This window comes from Monodon monoceros, unplaced genomic scaffold (genome assembly GCF_005190385.1).
Source record: "Monodon monoceros isolate NGI ecotype Baffin Bay Population unplaced genomic scaffold, NGI_Narwhal_1 Super_Scaffold_16, whole genome shotgun sequence".
In the NCBI taxonomy this organism is placed as follows: Eukaryota; Metazoa; Chordata; class Mammalia; order Artiodactyla; family Monodontidae; genus Monodon; species Monodon monoceros.
In genome coordinates this window covers 62,564,316-62,581,205 of record NW_021703772.1, presented here as the reverse complement: position 1 = coordinate 62,581,205, position 16,890 = coordinate 62,564,316, and the positions used below count along the sequence as shown (strand labels likewise).

The following is a 16,890-nucleotide window of genomic DNA, read 5'->3' as shown; positions in this document are numbered from 1 at the left end:
CATGACATGTATCTAATGACTATCTTCACACAGAAGTTAAGGAATAGATCAAAGTTAAGGAATAGATCAAACACTTGGAATAGAACAAATATAATTACTTCTCTCCTTAAAGGCTTTTTGCTTAATATCAATTTTCTAGTAGTTGTACTTATAAAGTTGTTTCTAAGTGCAATAATTTTGTTTTAAGATAGGAATGTATTTCAATAACATTGATTGCCACCTAACTGAACAAAGAGTAAAATATTTGCACTGAAGCATATTTTTATGTTTTGTAAAATCTAGATTTTAGAGTTTTTTAAATCTTAAGGTTATAAAATATATTTTGGCTTACTGAATGTCTTCCTAGTACGTTGTATCTTTACAGAGGAAAAGACAATATCTTGGGGCATCCAAAATATTGTAGACACTCAATGAAGGGTAAAAGCTGACACCTTAGAGGAAAAATTCTTGTTATTACCCATGAACTCTCAACATTAATAAAGGTGATCATTTTAAAAGGAGATGGGTGAAATAGGGAGAAGAAATGACTCAGTGACATAAGGATAACAACTATTTTTTATTCTTGTTTTGACTCTACTGTGCTTCTTTGCTATCTAGACTGTGCACTCTTTCACTGGACTCTAATGTTGTTATACCTTTCCCCCCTCAAGGCCTTAACTTTGCTTTTAGGATAAAATAAATATGTGCTCTTGAAAGGAATGTGCAGGCAAGAGTAGTTCAGCAAATGGTGCTAGATACTACCCAAGGCAATCTATAGATTCAAGGCAATCTCTATAAAAATATCAGTGGCATTTTACACAGAACTAGAACAAATAATTTTAAAATTTGTATGGAAACATGAAAGACCCTGTATAGCCAAAACAATCTTGAGAAAGAACAACAGAGCTGGAGGAATGATGCTCCCTGGCTTCAGACTATACTACAAAGCTACAGTTATCAAAACAGTATGGTACTGTCACAAAAACAGACATGTAGATCAATGGAACAGAATAGAGAGCCCAGAACTAAACCCACACTATGGTCAATTAATCTGTGACAAAGGAAGCAGGAATATACAATAGAGATAGGGCAGTCTCTTCAATAAGTAGCACTGGGAAAACTGGACAGCTGCATGTAAAAGGATAAAGTTAGGGGGCGGAGTCAAGATGGTGGACTAAGAGGAGGCAGAATTCGCATCTCTGCACAACTAGGGCACCAAACAGGCACCAGTGGGGGACCATGGACACCTAAGGGGAAGGGAGGAACCCCCAGCGACTGGGTAGGATATGGGGCATGGGGGGGACTGAGGGGGGAGGAGAAGTGGAGGTGGGACAGGACTGGTGCCCCTGAGGGGTGGCTGGGGGAAGGGAAGGGATCCCACCCCTGAAGGGGGAAATTGGGGGACCATCAGGAGGGCAGAGGATCAAAAGGGAGTGTGGCCAGGTTTCCCCTGCCCACTTGGGCCCCCGGGAGCCTGCTGAGATCCCAGGCCTGATCCTCTGCCCACAGAGGCCCCTTCCAGCCACACGGGTCCTGAGGGAGTAGGAGGGAGGGAAGGGGGAGCAAAAGTAAAGGTCACACCTACAGGACCAGCACCCCTGAGGGGTGGCTGGGGGAGGGGAGGAGTTCCTACACCCAGCGGGACCCACCCACTGTTAGGGGTCCAGCGGCAAACAGGAAGTCCCTGGGTGGGGGCAGAGGAATGGAAAGGAATGCAGCCTGTGCTTTCCCTGTCCACTTAGGCACCAGGGAGCCTGTTGGGCTCCTGGGCCTAATCCTCTGCCCTTGGAGCCACCCTCCTACCATGCAGAGCCCAAGCCCCGCCTCTACACCCCCATCCAAGGCCCAACCTCTACACTTAGAGACCCCATCTGAGACCCCCTCCAACTGCACTTAGCCTAAACCTCACACACACACCCTCACCCAGGGCCTTACCTCCAAACTCCAGAACTCCACACTCTGGAGGCCCCCCTTGGACATGCTGCCTCTCCCCTTCCATGTAGATCCTAAGCAGAGGCCCCACCCCACCCTAAACCCCACCCCTAAGTTCCACCCCTGCCTAAACTCTGCCCCCCATAGCCAAGGGTTTTTGTTTTTTTCTTCTTTTAGGGTGGGGATCTGTTTTACCTTGTTGTTGTTGATTCAGTTATATTTTTATTTTTTCTAATAAATCTTTTATTTTTCTAATTTTATTTTATTCTTTATACTTTGTTATTGCTCTGCTCCTTTTGGCCTGTTCACCCCCTTTTTTTTCTTTTCTTTTTTCTGCTGTGGTTTTGTTTTACCTTGTTGCAGTTGTTTCAATTATATTTTTATTTTTCCTAATATAATTTTTATCTTTCTAATATTTTTTTTTCTTTGTTATTGTACAGCTCCTTTTTTTTCTTTTTTCTTTTTTTTGCTGTGCCACACAGCTTGCAGGATCTTGGTTCCCAGGCCAGAGGTTGGGCCCAAGCTCCTGTGGTGGGAGCACTGAGTGCAAACCACTGGACTAACAGAGAACCTCGGACCCCAGGGAATATTGAAGTGAGGCCTCCCAGAGGTCCTTATCTCAGCAGCAAGACTCAGCTCTACCCAACTGCCTGTAAATTCCAGTGCTGGACACCTCAAGCCAAACAACCAGTAAGACAGGAATACAGCCCCCACCCATCCAAAAAAAAAAAATGAAATGACAAAAAAATATGTTACAGATGAAGAAGCAAGGTAAAAACCTATAAGACCAAATAAATGAAGATGAAATAGGCAACCTACCTGAAAAAGAATTCAGAGTAAGGATAGTAAAGATGATCCAAAATCTCAGAAACAGAGCTTAACTGAAGATGGCGGAAGAGTAAGACAAGGAGATCACCTTCCTCCCCACAAATACATCAGAAATACATCTACATGTGGAACAACTTCTACAGAACACCTACTGAACGCTGGCAGAAGACCTCAGACTTCCCAAAAGATATATATATTTTTTTCCTTTTTCACTTTTTGTGAGTGTGTATGTGTATGCTTCTTTCTGTGACTTTGTCTGTATAGCTTTGCTTTTACCATTTGTCCTAGGGTTCTGTCTGTATGGTTTTTTTCTTTCTTTTTATTACTTTTTAATTTTTAATTAATTATTTATTTTTTATTTTAATAACTTTATTTTATTTCATTTCATTTTTTTCTTTCTTTCATTCTTTTTTTCTCCCTTTTCTTCTGAGCTGCGTAGCTGACAGGGTCTTGGTGCTCCGGCCGGGTGTCAGGGCTGTGCCTCTGAGGTGGGAGAGCCGAGTTCAGGACATTCGTCCACCAGACACCTTCCAGCTCCACATAATATCAAACAGTGAAAGCTCTCCCAGAGATCTCCATCTCAATGCTAACACCCAGCTCCACTCAATGACCAGCAAGCTACAGTGATGGAGACCCTATGCCAAACAACAAGCAAGACAGGAACACAACCCCACCCATCAGCAGAGAGGCTGACTAAAATCATAATGAGGTCACAGGCACCCCAAAACACACAGAAAGACAAGATCCAGCCTCATCCACCAGAACACAGGCACCTGTCCCGTCCACCGGGAAGCCTACACCACCCACTGAACCAACCTTAGCCACTGGGGGCAGACACCAAAAACAACAGGAGCTACGAGCCTGCAGCCTGCAAAAAGGAGACCCCAAACACAGTAAGTTAAGCAAAGTGAGAAGACAGAGAAACACACAGCATATGAAGGAGGAAGGTAAAAACCCATCAGACCAAACAAATGAAGAGGAAATAGGCAGTCTACCTGAAAAAGAATTCATAGTAAAGATGATCCAAAATCTTGGAAATAGAATGGAGAAAATACAAGAAACGTTTAACAAGGATTTAGAAAAACTAAAGGGCAAACAAACAGTGATGAACAACACAATAACTGAAATTAAAAATACTCTAGAAGGAATCAATAGCAGAATAACTGAGGCAGAAGAACGGATAAGTGAGCTGGAAGATAAAATGGTAGAAAAAACTGCTGGGGAGCAGATTAAAGAAAAAAGAATGAAAAGAATTGAGGACAGTCTCAGAGACATCTGGGACAACACTAAACACACCAGCATTCAAAGTATAAGGGTCCCAGAAGACGAACAGAAAAAGAAAGGGTCTGAGGGCTTCCCTGGTGGCGCAGTGGTTGAGAATCTGCCTGCCAATGCAGGGGACATGGGTTCAAGCCCTGGTCTGGGAATATCCCACATGCTGCAGAGCAACTAGGCCCGTGAGCCACAACTACTGAGCTTGTGCTCCTGGAGCCTATGCTCCCCAACAAGAGAGGCCGCGATAGTGAGAGGCCCGCGCATCGTGATGAAGAGTGGCCCCCGCTCGCCGCAACTAGAGAAAGCCCTCACACAGAAACGAAGACCCAACACAGCCAAAAATAAATAAATAAATAAAATTAAAAAAAAAAAAAAGATAGGGTCTGAGAAAATATTTGAAGAGATTATAGTTGAAAACTTCCCTAACATGCGAAAGGAAATAGTCAATCAAATACAGGAAGTGCAGAGAGCCCCATACAGGATAAACCCAAAGAGAAACATGCTGAGACACATATTAATCAAACTATCAAAAATTTAATACAGGGCTTCCTTGGTGGTGCAGTGGTTGAGAGCCCACCTGTCAATGCAGGGGACACGGGTTTGTGCCCCAGTCCAGGAAGATCCCACATGCCGCGGAGCGGCTAGGCCCGTGAGCCATGGCCACTGAGCCTGCACGTCCGGAGCCTGTGCCCTTCAACGGGAGAGGCCACAACAGTGAGAGGCCCATGTAGCGCAAAAAAAAAAAAAAAAAAATTCAATACAAAGAAAACATATTAAAAGCAGCAAGGGAAAACCAACAAATAACATACAAGGGAATCCCCACAAGGTTAACAGCTGATCTTTCAGCAGAAACTCTGCAAGCCAGAAGGGAGTGGCAGGACATATTTAAAGTGATGAAAGGGGAAAACCTACAACCAAGATTACTCTACCCAGCAAGGATCCCATTCAGATTTGACGGAGAAATCAAAAGCTTTACAGACAAGAAAAAGCTATGAGAATTGAACCCCACCAAACCAGCTTTACAATGAAGCTAAAGGAACTTCTGTAAGCAGGAAACACAAGAGAAGAAAAAGACCCACAAACAAACCCAAATCAATTAAGAAAATCATAATACGAAGGTACATACTGATAATCACCTTGAATGTAAATGGATTAAATGCTCCAACTAAAAGACACAGACTGGCTGAATGGATACAAAAACAAGACCCTTATATATGCTGTCTGCAGGAAACCCACTTTAGACCTAGGGACACATACAGACTGAAAGTGAGGAGATGGAAAAAGATATTCCTTGCAAATGGGAATCACAAGAAAGCTGGAGTAGCAATACTCATATCAGATAAAATAGACTTTAAAATAAACACTGTTACAAGAGATAAGAAAGGACAATACAAAATGATCAAGGGATCAATCCAAAAAGAGAACATGACAATTATAAATATTTATGCACCCAACATAGGAACACCTCAATACATAGGCAAATGCTAACAGCCATAAAAGGAGAAATTGACAGTAACACAATAATAGTGGGGCACTTTCACACCCCACTTACACCAATAGACAGATCATCCAGACAGAAAATAAATAAGGAAACACAAGCTTTAAATGACACAATAGACCAGATAGACTTAATTGATATTTTTGAACATTCCACCGAAAGTGGAAGCATACAATTTCTTCTCAAGTACACATGGGACGTTCTCCAGAACAGATCACATCTTGGGTCACAAATCAAGCCTTGGAAAATTTAAGAAAATTGAAATCATATCAAGAATCTTCTGCAACCACAGTGCCATGAGATTAGAAATCAATTGCAGGAAAAAAAGTAGTAAAAACCACAAATACATGGAGGTTAAACAGTACACTGCTAAATAATCAAGAGATCACTGAAGAAATCAAAGAAAAAATTTAAAAACACCTAGAAACAAATGACAATGAAAATACAATGGTCCAAAACCTATGGGATGCAGTAAAAGCAATTCTAAGAGGGAAGTTCATAGCAATTCAAGCTCACCTCAAGAAACAAGAAAAATCACAAATAAACAATCTAAACTTACACCTAAAGCAACCAGAAAAAGAAGAACAAAGAAAACCCAAAGTTGGTAGAAGGAAAGAAATCATAGAGTTCAGAGCAGAGATAAATGAAACAGAAATGAAGAAAACAATAGCAAAGATCAATAAAACTAAAAGTTGGTTCTTTGAGAAGATAAACAAAATTGATAAACCTTTAGCCAGACTCATCAACAAAAAAAGGGAGAGGACTCAAAACAATAAAATTAGAAATGAAAAAGGAGAGACTACAACTGACATCGCAGAAATACAAAAGATCATAAGAGACTACTTCAAGCAATTATATGCCAATAAAATGGACAACCTCGAAAAAACGGACAAATACTTGGAAAAGTACAACTTTCCAAGACTGAACCTGGAAGAATCAGAAAATATAAGCAGATCAATCACAAGTAATGAAACTGAAACTGTAATTAAAAATCTTCCAACAAACAAAAGTCCAGCACCAGATGGCTTCACAGGCAAATTCTATCAAACATTTAGAGAAGAGTTAACACCTATCCTTCTCAAACTCTTGCAAAAGCTTGCAGAGGGAGGAACACTCCCAAACATGTTCTACGAGGCCACTATCACCGTGATACCAAAACCAGACAAAGATACTACAAAAAAGAAAATTATAGACCAATATCACTTATGAACATTGATGCAAAAATCCTCAACAAAATACTAGCAAACAGAATCCAACAACACATTAAAAGGATCATACACCATGATCAAGTGGGATTTATCCCAGGGATGCAAGAATTCTTCAATATATGCAAAACAATCAATGTGATACATGATATTTACAAATTAAAGAATAAAAACCATATGATCATCTCAATAGATGCAGAAAAATCTTTTGACAAAATTCAACACCAATTTATGATAAAAACTCTCCAGAAAGTGGGCACAGAGGGAACCTACCTGAACATAATAAAAGCCATATATGACAAACCCACAGCAAGCCTCAGTCTCAATGGTGAAAAACTGAAAGAATTTCCTCTCCTCTAAGATCAAGAACAAGACAAAGGTGTACACTCTCACCACTATTATTCAACATAGTATTGGAAGTCTTAGCCACAGCAATCAGAGAATAAAAAGAAAGAAAAGGAATACAAACTGGAAAAGAAGAAGTAAAACTGTCACTGTTTGACAATGATATGATACTATACATAGAAAATCCTAAAGATGCCACCAGAAAACTACTAGAACTAATCAATGAATTTGGTAAGGTTGCAGGATACAAAATTAATGCACAGAAAACTGTTGCATTCCTATACACTAACAACGAAAAATCAGAAAGAGAAATTAAGGAAACACTCCCATTTACCATCGCAACAAAAAGAATAAAATACCTAGGAATAAACCTACCTAAGGAGGTGAAAGTCTTGTACTCAGAAAACTATAAAACAGTGATGAAAGAGACATACCATGCTCCTGGATTGGAAGAATCAATATTGTGAAAATGACTATACTACCCAAAGCAATCTACAGGTTCAATGCAATCCCTATCAAATTACCAATGGCATTTTTCACAGAACTAGGACAAGAAATTTTACAATTTATATGGAAACACAAAGCACCCCGAATAGCCAAAGCAATCTTAAGAAAGAAAAATGGAGCTGGAGGAATCAGGCTCCCTGACTTCAGACTATACTACAAAGCTACAGTAATCAAGACAGTATGGTACTGGCACAAAAACAGAAATATAGATCAATGGAACAGGATAGAAAGCCCAGAAATAAACCCACACACATATGGTCACCTTACCTTTGACAAAGAAGGCAAGAATATGCAATGGAGAAAAGACAGCCTCTTCAACAAGTGGTGCTGGGGAAAAGAATGAGATTAGAACACACCCTAACACCATACACAAAAATAAACTCAGAATGGATTAAAGACGTAAATGTAAGGCCAGACGCTATAAAATTCTTAGAGGAAAACATAGGCAGAACACCCTTTGACATAAATCACAGCAAGATCCTTTTTGACACACCTCCTAGAGTAATGGAAATAAAAACAAAAATAAACAAATGGGACCTAATGAAACTTAAAAAGATTTTGCACAGGAAACCATAAACAAGACAAAATGACAACCCTCAGAATGGGAGAAAATATTTTCAAACGAAGCAACTGCCAAAGGATTAATCTCCATAATATACAAGCAGCTCATGCAGCTCAATATCACAAAAACAAACAACCTCATCCAAAAATGGGTGGAAGACCTAAATAGACATTTCTCTAAAGAAGGCATACAGATGGCCAACAAATACATGAAATACATGAAAAGATTATCAACATCACTAATCACTAGAGAAATGCAAATCAAAAGCACAACGAGGTATCACCTCACACCAGTCAGAATGGCTATCATCAAAAAATCTACAAACAATAAATGTTGGAGAGGGTGTGGAGAAAAGGGAACACTCCTGCCCTGTTGGTGGAAATGTAAATTTATACAGCCACTATGGAGAACAGTATGGAGGTTCCTTAAAAAACTAAAAATAGAACTACTGTATGAACCAGCAATCCCACTACTGGGGATATACCCTGAGAAAACCATAATTCAAAAAGAGACATGTACCCCGATATTCATTGCAACACTATTTACAACAGCCAGGACATGGAAGCAACCTAAATATCCATCAACAGATGAATGGATAAAGATGTTGCACATATATACAACGGAATATTACTCAACCATAAAAAGGACCAAAATTGAGTTATCTGTAGTGAGGACCTAGAGTCTGTCATACAGAGTGAAGTAAGTCAGAAAAAGAAAAACAAATGCTGTATGCTAACACATATATAGGGAATTTTAAAAAGTGGTACTGATGAACCTAGTGGCAGGGCAGGAATAAAGATGCAGATGTAGAGAACGGACTTGAGGGCACAGAGCGGGAAGGGGAAGCTGGGATGAAGTGAGAGAGTAGCATTGACATATATACACTACCAAATGTAAAATGGATGGCTAGTGGGAAGCTGCTGCATAGCACAAGGGGATCAACTCGATGCTTTGTGACGATCTAGAGGGGTAGGATAGGGAGGGTGGGAGGGAGGCTCAAGAGGGAGGGGATATCGGTATATATGTATACATACAGCTGATTCACTTTGTTGTACAGCAGAAACTAACACAACATTGTAAAGCACTTATACTCCAATAAAGATGTGAGAAAATAAATTAATTAAATAAAATTACCTATATCAAGTAAAAAAAAATGAAATTAGAACATTCTCTAACACCACACTCAAAAATAAACTCAAAATGTATGAGACCTAAATGTAAGACCAGAAACCATAAAACTCCTAGAGGAAAACAGGCAGAACACTCTTTGACATAAATCATAGCAATAGTTTTGTCTCCTAAAGCAAAAATAAACATATGGGACCTAATTAGACTTAAAAGCTTGTGCATAGCACAGGAAACTATCGCAAAAACAAAAAGACAACCTACTGAATGGGAGAAGATATTTGCAAATCATATGACCAATAAGGGGTTACTATCCAAAATATATAAACAGCTTATACATCTCAACATCAAAAAACAAACAACCTGATTAAAAAATAGAAGACATAAATAGACATTTTTCCAAAGAGGAAATGCAGATGGCCAACAGGCACATGAAAAGATGCTCAACATCACTATTTAGCCGAGAAATGCAAATCAAAACCACCATATCACCTCACACCTGTCAGGATGGCCATCATCAAAAAGAACACAAATAACAAATGTTGGTGAGGATGTGGAGAAAAGGGAACCCTTGTACACTGTCGGTGAGAATGTACATTAGCGCAGCCACTGGAGAAAACAGTATGGAGGTTTCTCAAAAAACTAAAAATAGAACTACCATATGACCCAGCAATTCCACTCCTGAGTATCTAACCAAAAAAAGCCACAAAAACACTAATTTGAAAAGATACATTTGCCCCAATATTGATAGCAGCATTATTTACAATTGCCAAGATATGGAAGCAACCTGAGTGTCTGTCAACAGATGAATGGATAAAGATAATGTGGTAGAGACTTCCCTGGTGGTCCAGTGGTTAAGACTCCGTGCTCCCAATATAGGGGGACCAGGTTCGATCCCTGGTCAGGGGACTAGATCCCACATGTATACCACAACTAAGAGTTCCCATGCCACAACTAAAGATCCTGCACATGGCGATGAAGATCCTGCATGCTGCAACTAAGACCCAGTGCAGCCAAATATATGTATATGATGTGGTATATATATATACAATTGAATACTAGTCAGCCATAAAAAAGAATGAAATTTTGCCATTTGCAGCAACATGGATAGACTTCAGACAAAGAAAGACAAACACTGTATGATATCACTTATATGCGGAATCTAAAAAATACAACAAACTAGTGAATACAACAAAAAAGAAGCAGACTCACAGATATAGAGAACAAACTAGTGGTTAACAGTGGGGAGAGGGAAGGGAAGAAGGGCAATATAGAGGTGGAGGATTAAGAGGTACAAACTATTATGTATAAAATAAGCTACAAGGATATATTGTATAACATAGGGAATATAGCCAATATTTTATAATAACCATAAATGGAGTATAACCTTTAAAAATTATGAATCACTATATTATACGCCCGTAACTTATATATTGGGTTGGCCAAAAGGTTCTTTCGGTTTTTTCCGCAAGATGGCTCTAGTAGCACTTAGTTGTCTTTAACTTCATTCGAAACAATTTTGTTAGATTGTATGTGACAGCTGTCATATCAGCATGCATTTTGAAAAAGAACTTATCAAAATTGATGATTTTTTGTGTAGCCATTTTAATACGGAAGATGGAGGGGAAAAAAGCAACGTTTCTGGCATATTATGCTTTATTATTTTACAAGAAAGGTAAAAACGCAACTGAAACGCAAAAAAAAATTTGTGCAGTGTATGGAGAAGATGCTGCGACTGATCGAACATGTCAAAAGTGGTTTCCGAAGTTTCATGCTGGAGATTTCTTGCTGGACAATGCTCCACGGTCGGTAGACCAGCTGAAGTTGACAGCGATCAAATCGAGACATTAACTGAGAACAAGCAATGTTATACCACGCGGGAGAGAGTCGACCTACTCAAAATACCCAAATCAAGTGCTGAAAATCATTTGTACCAGCTTGGCTATGTTAATCGCTTTGATGTTTGGGTTCCACATAAGTTAAGCAAAAAAAAAAAAACCTTCTTGACCGTATTTACGCATGCGATTCTCTACTTAAATGTAAAGAAAACGTTCCGTTTTTAAAACAAATTGTGATGGGCGATGACAAGTGGATACTGTACAATAATGTGGAATAGAAGAGATCGTGGGGCAAGCGAAATGAACCACCACCAACCACACCAAAGGCCGGTCTTCATCCAAAGAAGGTGAGGTTATGTATATGGTGAGATTGGAAGGGAGTCCTCTATTATGAGCTCCTTCCCGAAAACCGAATGATTAATTCCAACAAGTACTGCTCCCAACTAGACCAACTGAAAGCAGCACTCGATGAAAAGCGTCCAGAATTAGTCAACAGAAAACAAATAATCATCCATCAGGGTAACGCAAGACCGCATGTTTCTTTGATGACCAGGCAAAAACTGTTACAGCTTGGCTGCGAAGTTCTGATTCATCCGCCGTATTCATGAGACATTACACCTTCGGGTTTCCATTTATTTCGGTCTTTACAAAATTCTCTTAATGGAAAAAATTTCAATTCCCTGGAAAACTGTAAAAGGCACCTGGAAGAGTTCTTTGCTCAAAAAGATAAAAAGTTTTGTGAAGACAGAACTATGAAGTTGCCTGAAAAATGGCAGAAGGTAGTAGAACAAAACGGTGAATATGTTGTTCAATAAAATTCTTGGTGAAAATGAAAAATGTGTCTTTTATTTTTACTTAAAAGGCACTTTTGTGCCAACCCAATAATATTGTATATCAACTATACTTCAACAAAAAAGGTGGTGCTAGAACAACTGAATATTCATATAGAAAATAAAGGAATCTCATGAGGGACAAAAATGAACCTCTACCTTTCCTCATATCATACATTAAAATTAACCTGAAACAGATCATATACATAAATGAAAATCTAAAACTGTTAAGACCTCTAGAAGAAAACTGTTGTGATCTCAGGTTGAGAAAGATTTCTCAGTACACAGAAAATATTAAATAGAAAAGAAAAAATGATCAATTAAACTTCATTAACATTAAGAACTAAACACTTCTGCTCTTTGGAAGAAAAAAGTTAAGAAATGGAAAGGCAAACCAGAGACTGAGAGAAGATATTCTCAATACACATATCTAACAAAGGACTTTGCTCTTACAAAATTCAATAATACAAAACCAAACAACCTGTTCAAAAATGTGAAACGACATAAACAGACAATTTACAAAAAGGATTTACAAATGTTCAATCAGCACACGAAAAGATGATTAATACCATTAGTCATCAGGGAAATACATATTAAAACCACAATGAGGTACCACTACATACCCAATGGAATGGCAAAATTGAACAGATTGACAAATGATGGAGATACATTGTAGGTGGGAATGTAAAATGGTACAACTGTTATGCAAAACAGATGGCAGTTTAAAATACACCTCCAGGGCTTCCCTGGTGGCGCAGTGGTTGAGAATCCGCCTGCCGATGCAGGGGACGCAGGTTCGTGCCCCAGTCCGGGAGGATCCCACGTGCCGCGGAGCGGCTGGGCCCTTGGGCCATGGCCGCTAAGCCTGCGCGTCCGGAGCCTGTGCTCCGCAATGGGAGAGGCCACAGCAGTGAGAGGCCCGCATACCGCAAAAAAAAGAAAAAAAAAAAAAACACCTACCATACGACCCAGTAATTCCACTCCCAGGAATTTACTCAAAAGAAATTAAAATCTATATCCACAAAAAGACTTATGCATGATTGCTATTGGCAACTTTATTAATGATAACTGGAAATGACCCAAATGTCCAACATGTGAAACAAACTGCAGTTTATCCATAGAATGCAAAATAAGACAGCAGTAAAAAGGAGCAAATTACTGATACATGTATCAATATGGATGAACCTCAAAACATTCTGCAAAATGAAAGAAGCCAGATACAGAAGAGTATACATAGTATATAATTTTTTTAATAAATTTATTTTATTTATTTATTTTTGTCTGCATTGGGTCTTCGTTGCTGTGTGTGGGCTTTCTCTAGTTGCAGTGAGCGGGGGCTACTCTTCATTGCGGTGTGCAGGCTTCTCATTGCGGTGGTTTCTCCTGTTGCAGAGCACAGGCTCTAGGCACGCAGGCTTCAATAGTTGTGGCTTGCAGGCTCTAGAGCACAGGCTCAGTAGTTGTGGTGCACGGGCTTAGTTGCTCTGCAGCATGTGGGATCTTCCGGGACCAGGGCTCGAACCTGTGCCCCCTGCACTGGCAGGCAGATTCTTAACCACTGTGCCACCAGGGAAGCCCTATAGTATATAATTTATTACACCATTTATATAAAATCCTAGAACACACAAAATCAATTTACAATATGGCACTTTTAATGTTATATATATACATATATTGTACCACAACAAAAATAATGAAAAATAATCTGTAGTGACAGAAAGCAAACAAATGGTTTCTGGAACCTGAAGTTGACTGCAAAGGGGCATGAAAAAACTTTTTGGGGTGACGGAAATGTTCTGTAGCTTCATTATGGAAGTGGTTACGTGGATGCATATACTTGTCAAAATTCATCTAAAATGGGTATATTTTATTATATGTAAATCATACCTCAATAAAATTCATTTAAAAAGTAAAAACACATACACACACACAAAACTTTACTTACAAATGCAGGAGGAAAAAAAGTCTGGGAAACAAAGTATATGAAGGCCCAGTTAAAAGCACTGAAAAATAGTCATTTCAGTCTTTGTTTCAAAGGTCCTACTGTGATGTCAGGGCATTAATTTAATGTTGCTGTAATAAATTATCACCATCTCAGATGTTTAAAGCAATACAAACTTATTGTCTCACAGTGTTTTCTGTGGGTCAAGAGTCTGGGCTGAGCTCTTTGCTTACCTGGAATCAAGGTGTCTGCAGGGATGTGATCTCATCTGAGGTTTGGGGTCCCCTTCCAGGCTCATTCAGGTTCCTTAGCAGAATTGGTTCCTTGTGGTTGGATGACTGGAGTTATCGTTTTCTTGCTGGCTCTCAGCTCTTAAAGGCTGCCCTCAGTTCCTAGACATGTGGCTCTCTCATAACTTGGACACTATTTCATCAAAGCCAGCAAGAAAATCTCTTTTAAGGGCTCACCTGATAAGTTCAGGCCCACCAAGGATAGTCTCCCTTTTGACTAATTCAAAGGGCATTAATCGCATCTGCAAAACTCTTTCATCTTTGCCATACAACATAATCTAACCACAAGACTCATATCCTATACATAGATTCTTCCACAATCAAGGGGAGGGGATTACATAAGATATGTACACCATGGGTGGGAATCTTAGAGGCCACCTGGAATTCTGCCTATAGCCCTGAACAATTCATGCCTCTCCCAAAGGAAAAAAAAAAACAAAACTGTGTACTCCGTCCCCAGGTTCCCCTCTCATCACATTACAGCATCAGCTCAAAATCCAAGATCTCATCATCTAAATCATTTACATCTGAGCAAATGAGGCTCCTGGCTATAATTCACTAAGTGCAGTTCCTCGAAGCACAATTCCCCTTAGTGACCTGTGAAACTAAAGAGATCAGTGCTCCCAACACTCCCATCGTACAATGGTGGGACTGGCATAGGAGGACAGTTAGAGACATTCCAGTTCAACAGGGGGGAAATGGAAGGTACAAATGAGCCACTGCCATATAACAATTCTGACATCCATCTGCGCAAATGTTGGGTTTTTACTGCTTAAGGTTTAAGATCTGGGAATAATCTTCCATGGTGCTCAGATCCTCTGAGTTATCCTTGCTTTTTCATGAAATGTAGCACATGTTTACAGGCGAGTAATTTTTTTTTTTTTTGGCCACACCTTGCAGCTTGCAGGATCTTTAGTGCCCCAACCAGGGATCAAACTCAGGCCCTGGCAGTGAAAGCGCCAAGTCCTAACCACTGGACCACCAGGGAATTCCCAACAGGTGAGTAATTTAATCAGCCTGCTTCCCACCAGCAGAATTTTGCTGGGTCTAATAGCCTCTGCTATTTGTTAGAGTAGCACACCACTCCTGATACCAATCTCTGTCTTAGTTTTCTATTGCAGCATATAACAAATGACCGCAGCTTAAAACTACAGACATTTATTATCTCCCTGTTTTTGTAGATCAGAAGTCCAAGCATGACTTACCTGGGTTTTCTGCTTAGGGTCACAACCAGGCTGCAATCCAGATACTTCCTGGGGCTAAGGCCTCATCAGAAGTTTTACTGGGGAAAGATCTGCTTCCAAGCTCATTCAGGTTGTTGGCAGATTTCAGCTCCTTGCACCTATAGGACGTGAGACCGCTGGCCTTAAAGGCGGTATCATAGCAGGTGGCTTCTTCAAGGCAAGCAGGAGAGTCTCTCTTGCTCCAGTCAGCTGAGATCCAGCCTTATTTAACATAGTATAAACATGGGAAGGATATCCCGTCACTTTTACATCCCATCATCTTTGCTATATTTTATTAGCTGGATGAAAGTCACAGGTTCTGCTCACATCCAAGGGGATGGGATAATACAGGACATGACTCAATGGGGGCCACTTTAGTCTGCGTCCACGACATGTTCCTTTGTCTCCATTACCTTCGTCAACCGAGAAAAATTCCTCATGCCTTTCATATGAATATACCCAGTATTTGGAACAAAGCCTGACACACCAGGGTGCCAGATAATTTAAAGTGATCAAACTTTTGATCCCAGGACCCCTTTATACCCTTAAAAATATCATTGAGGATCTGAAAGAGCTTTTGTTTATATGGGTTATAGCTATTGATATTTATTGATATGTTTAAAAATTCACTTAATTCATTTAAAAGTAAAAATAACCTCATTATATATTAACATATATTACATTTTTAAAATTATATTTTCAAAAAATTGTGAGAAGAGTAACATTGTTTTACCTTTTTGCAAATCTTTTTTAACATCCATCTTGATATTAAGACAGCTGTTTTCTCATATCTCTTTCACATTCAATTTCACATCATGTGGCTTCTAAAAAACTCCTCTGTACACTCAAAGGGAGACTGAGAATTAAAAAGACAAATAGTATTATTAAAAATACATTTGGACCTTGTGGGCGCCCTGCAAGGATCTTGAGGACCTCCTGGAGTCCCCGGACCACACTCGGAACCATTGATTTAGAGAACTGTCATGAACTGAGGGAAGGGCGGCACTTTGATACATTCGAAAAGTACTTACCGAATGCCTACTCTGTGCTCGCGTGGGTTCAAAGGGAACTCTGTCCTCAAGGTACTCACAGCAGAGCGAGAGAAGAAAGGTTAAGGACCGCTTTAGTTCACTTTTGAGCTGAGGCTGAAGCGACAAAGGACGGGCCAGGTAGAGATCTGGAGAACGAGAGTTTAGACAGAGAAAGGGGGCGCCCTCCCAAGGTGCTGAGCCCTGCCTGGTTGGAGAGCAAGCAGAAGGCGCGAGGACGGCATGAGGTGGGCTGGGCCGGAGGAGGCAGAGCCAGACGAGGAATTTCGAGTTTTAAGTCTACATTTCTCTCTTTCTTTTTTCAGACCGCACCACGCGGCTTGCGGAATCTTAGTTGGCCCACCAGGGATGGAAGCAAGGCCACCAGTAGTGGAAGCGCGGAGTCCTAACCAGTGAACCGCCTGGGAAGTCCCTAAGGCTAAATTTCCCGACAGTGTAGGGAGAGGAACGGAAGGGGGTGGG

At 40.1% G+C, this 16,890-nt stretch overlaps 1 long non-coding RNA gene across 2 annotated transcripts; it reads right to left on the bottom strand.

The window, feature by feature from the left end:
* Positions 1-13,416: 13,416 nt before the first annotated feature.
* Positions 13,417-16,888, bottom strand: LOC114897193. 2 transcript variants are annotated; one of them, XR_003794024.1, is made up of 4 exons: positions 16,411-16,888; positions 16,113-16,235; positions 15,362-15,498; positions 13,417-14,289 (listed from the first exon to the last, which is right to left on the bottom strand). It is a non-coding gene; the product is annotated as an uncharacterized LOC114897193 (long non-coding RNA). The 2 variants fall into 2 exon arrangements; XR_003794023.1 differs by having other exon boundaries at positions 14,217-14,289; positions 15,362-15,601; positions 16,411-16,876.
* Positions 16,889-16,890: the final 2 nt, after the last annotated feature.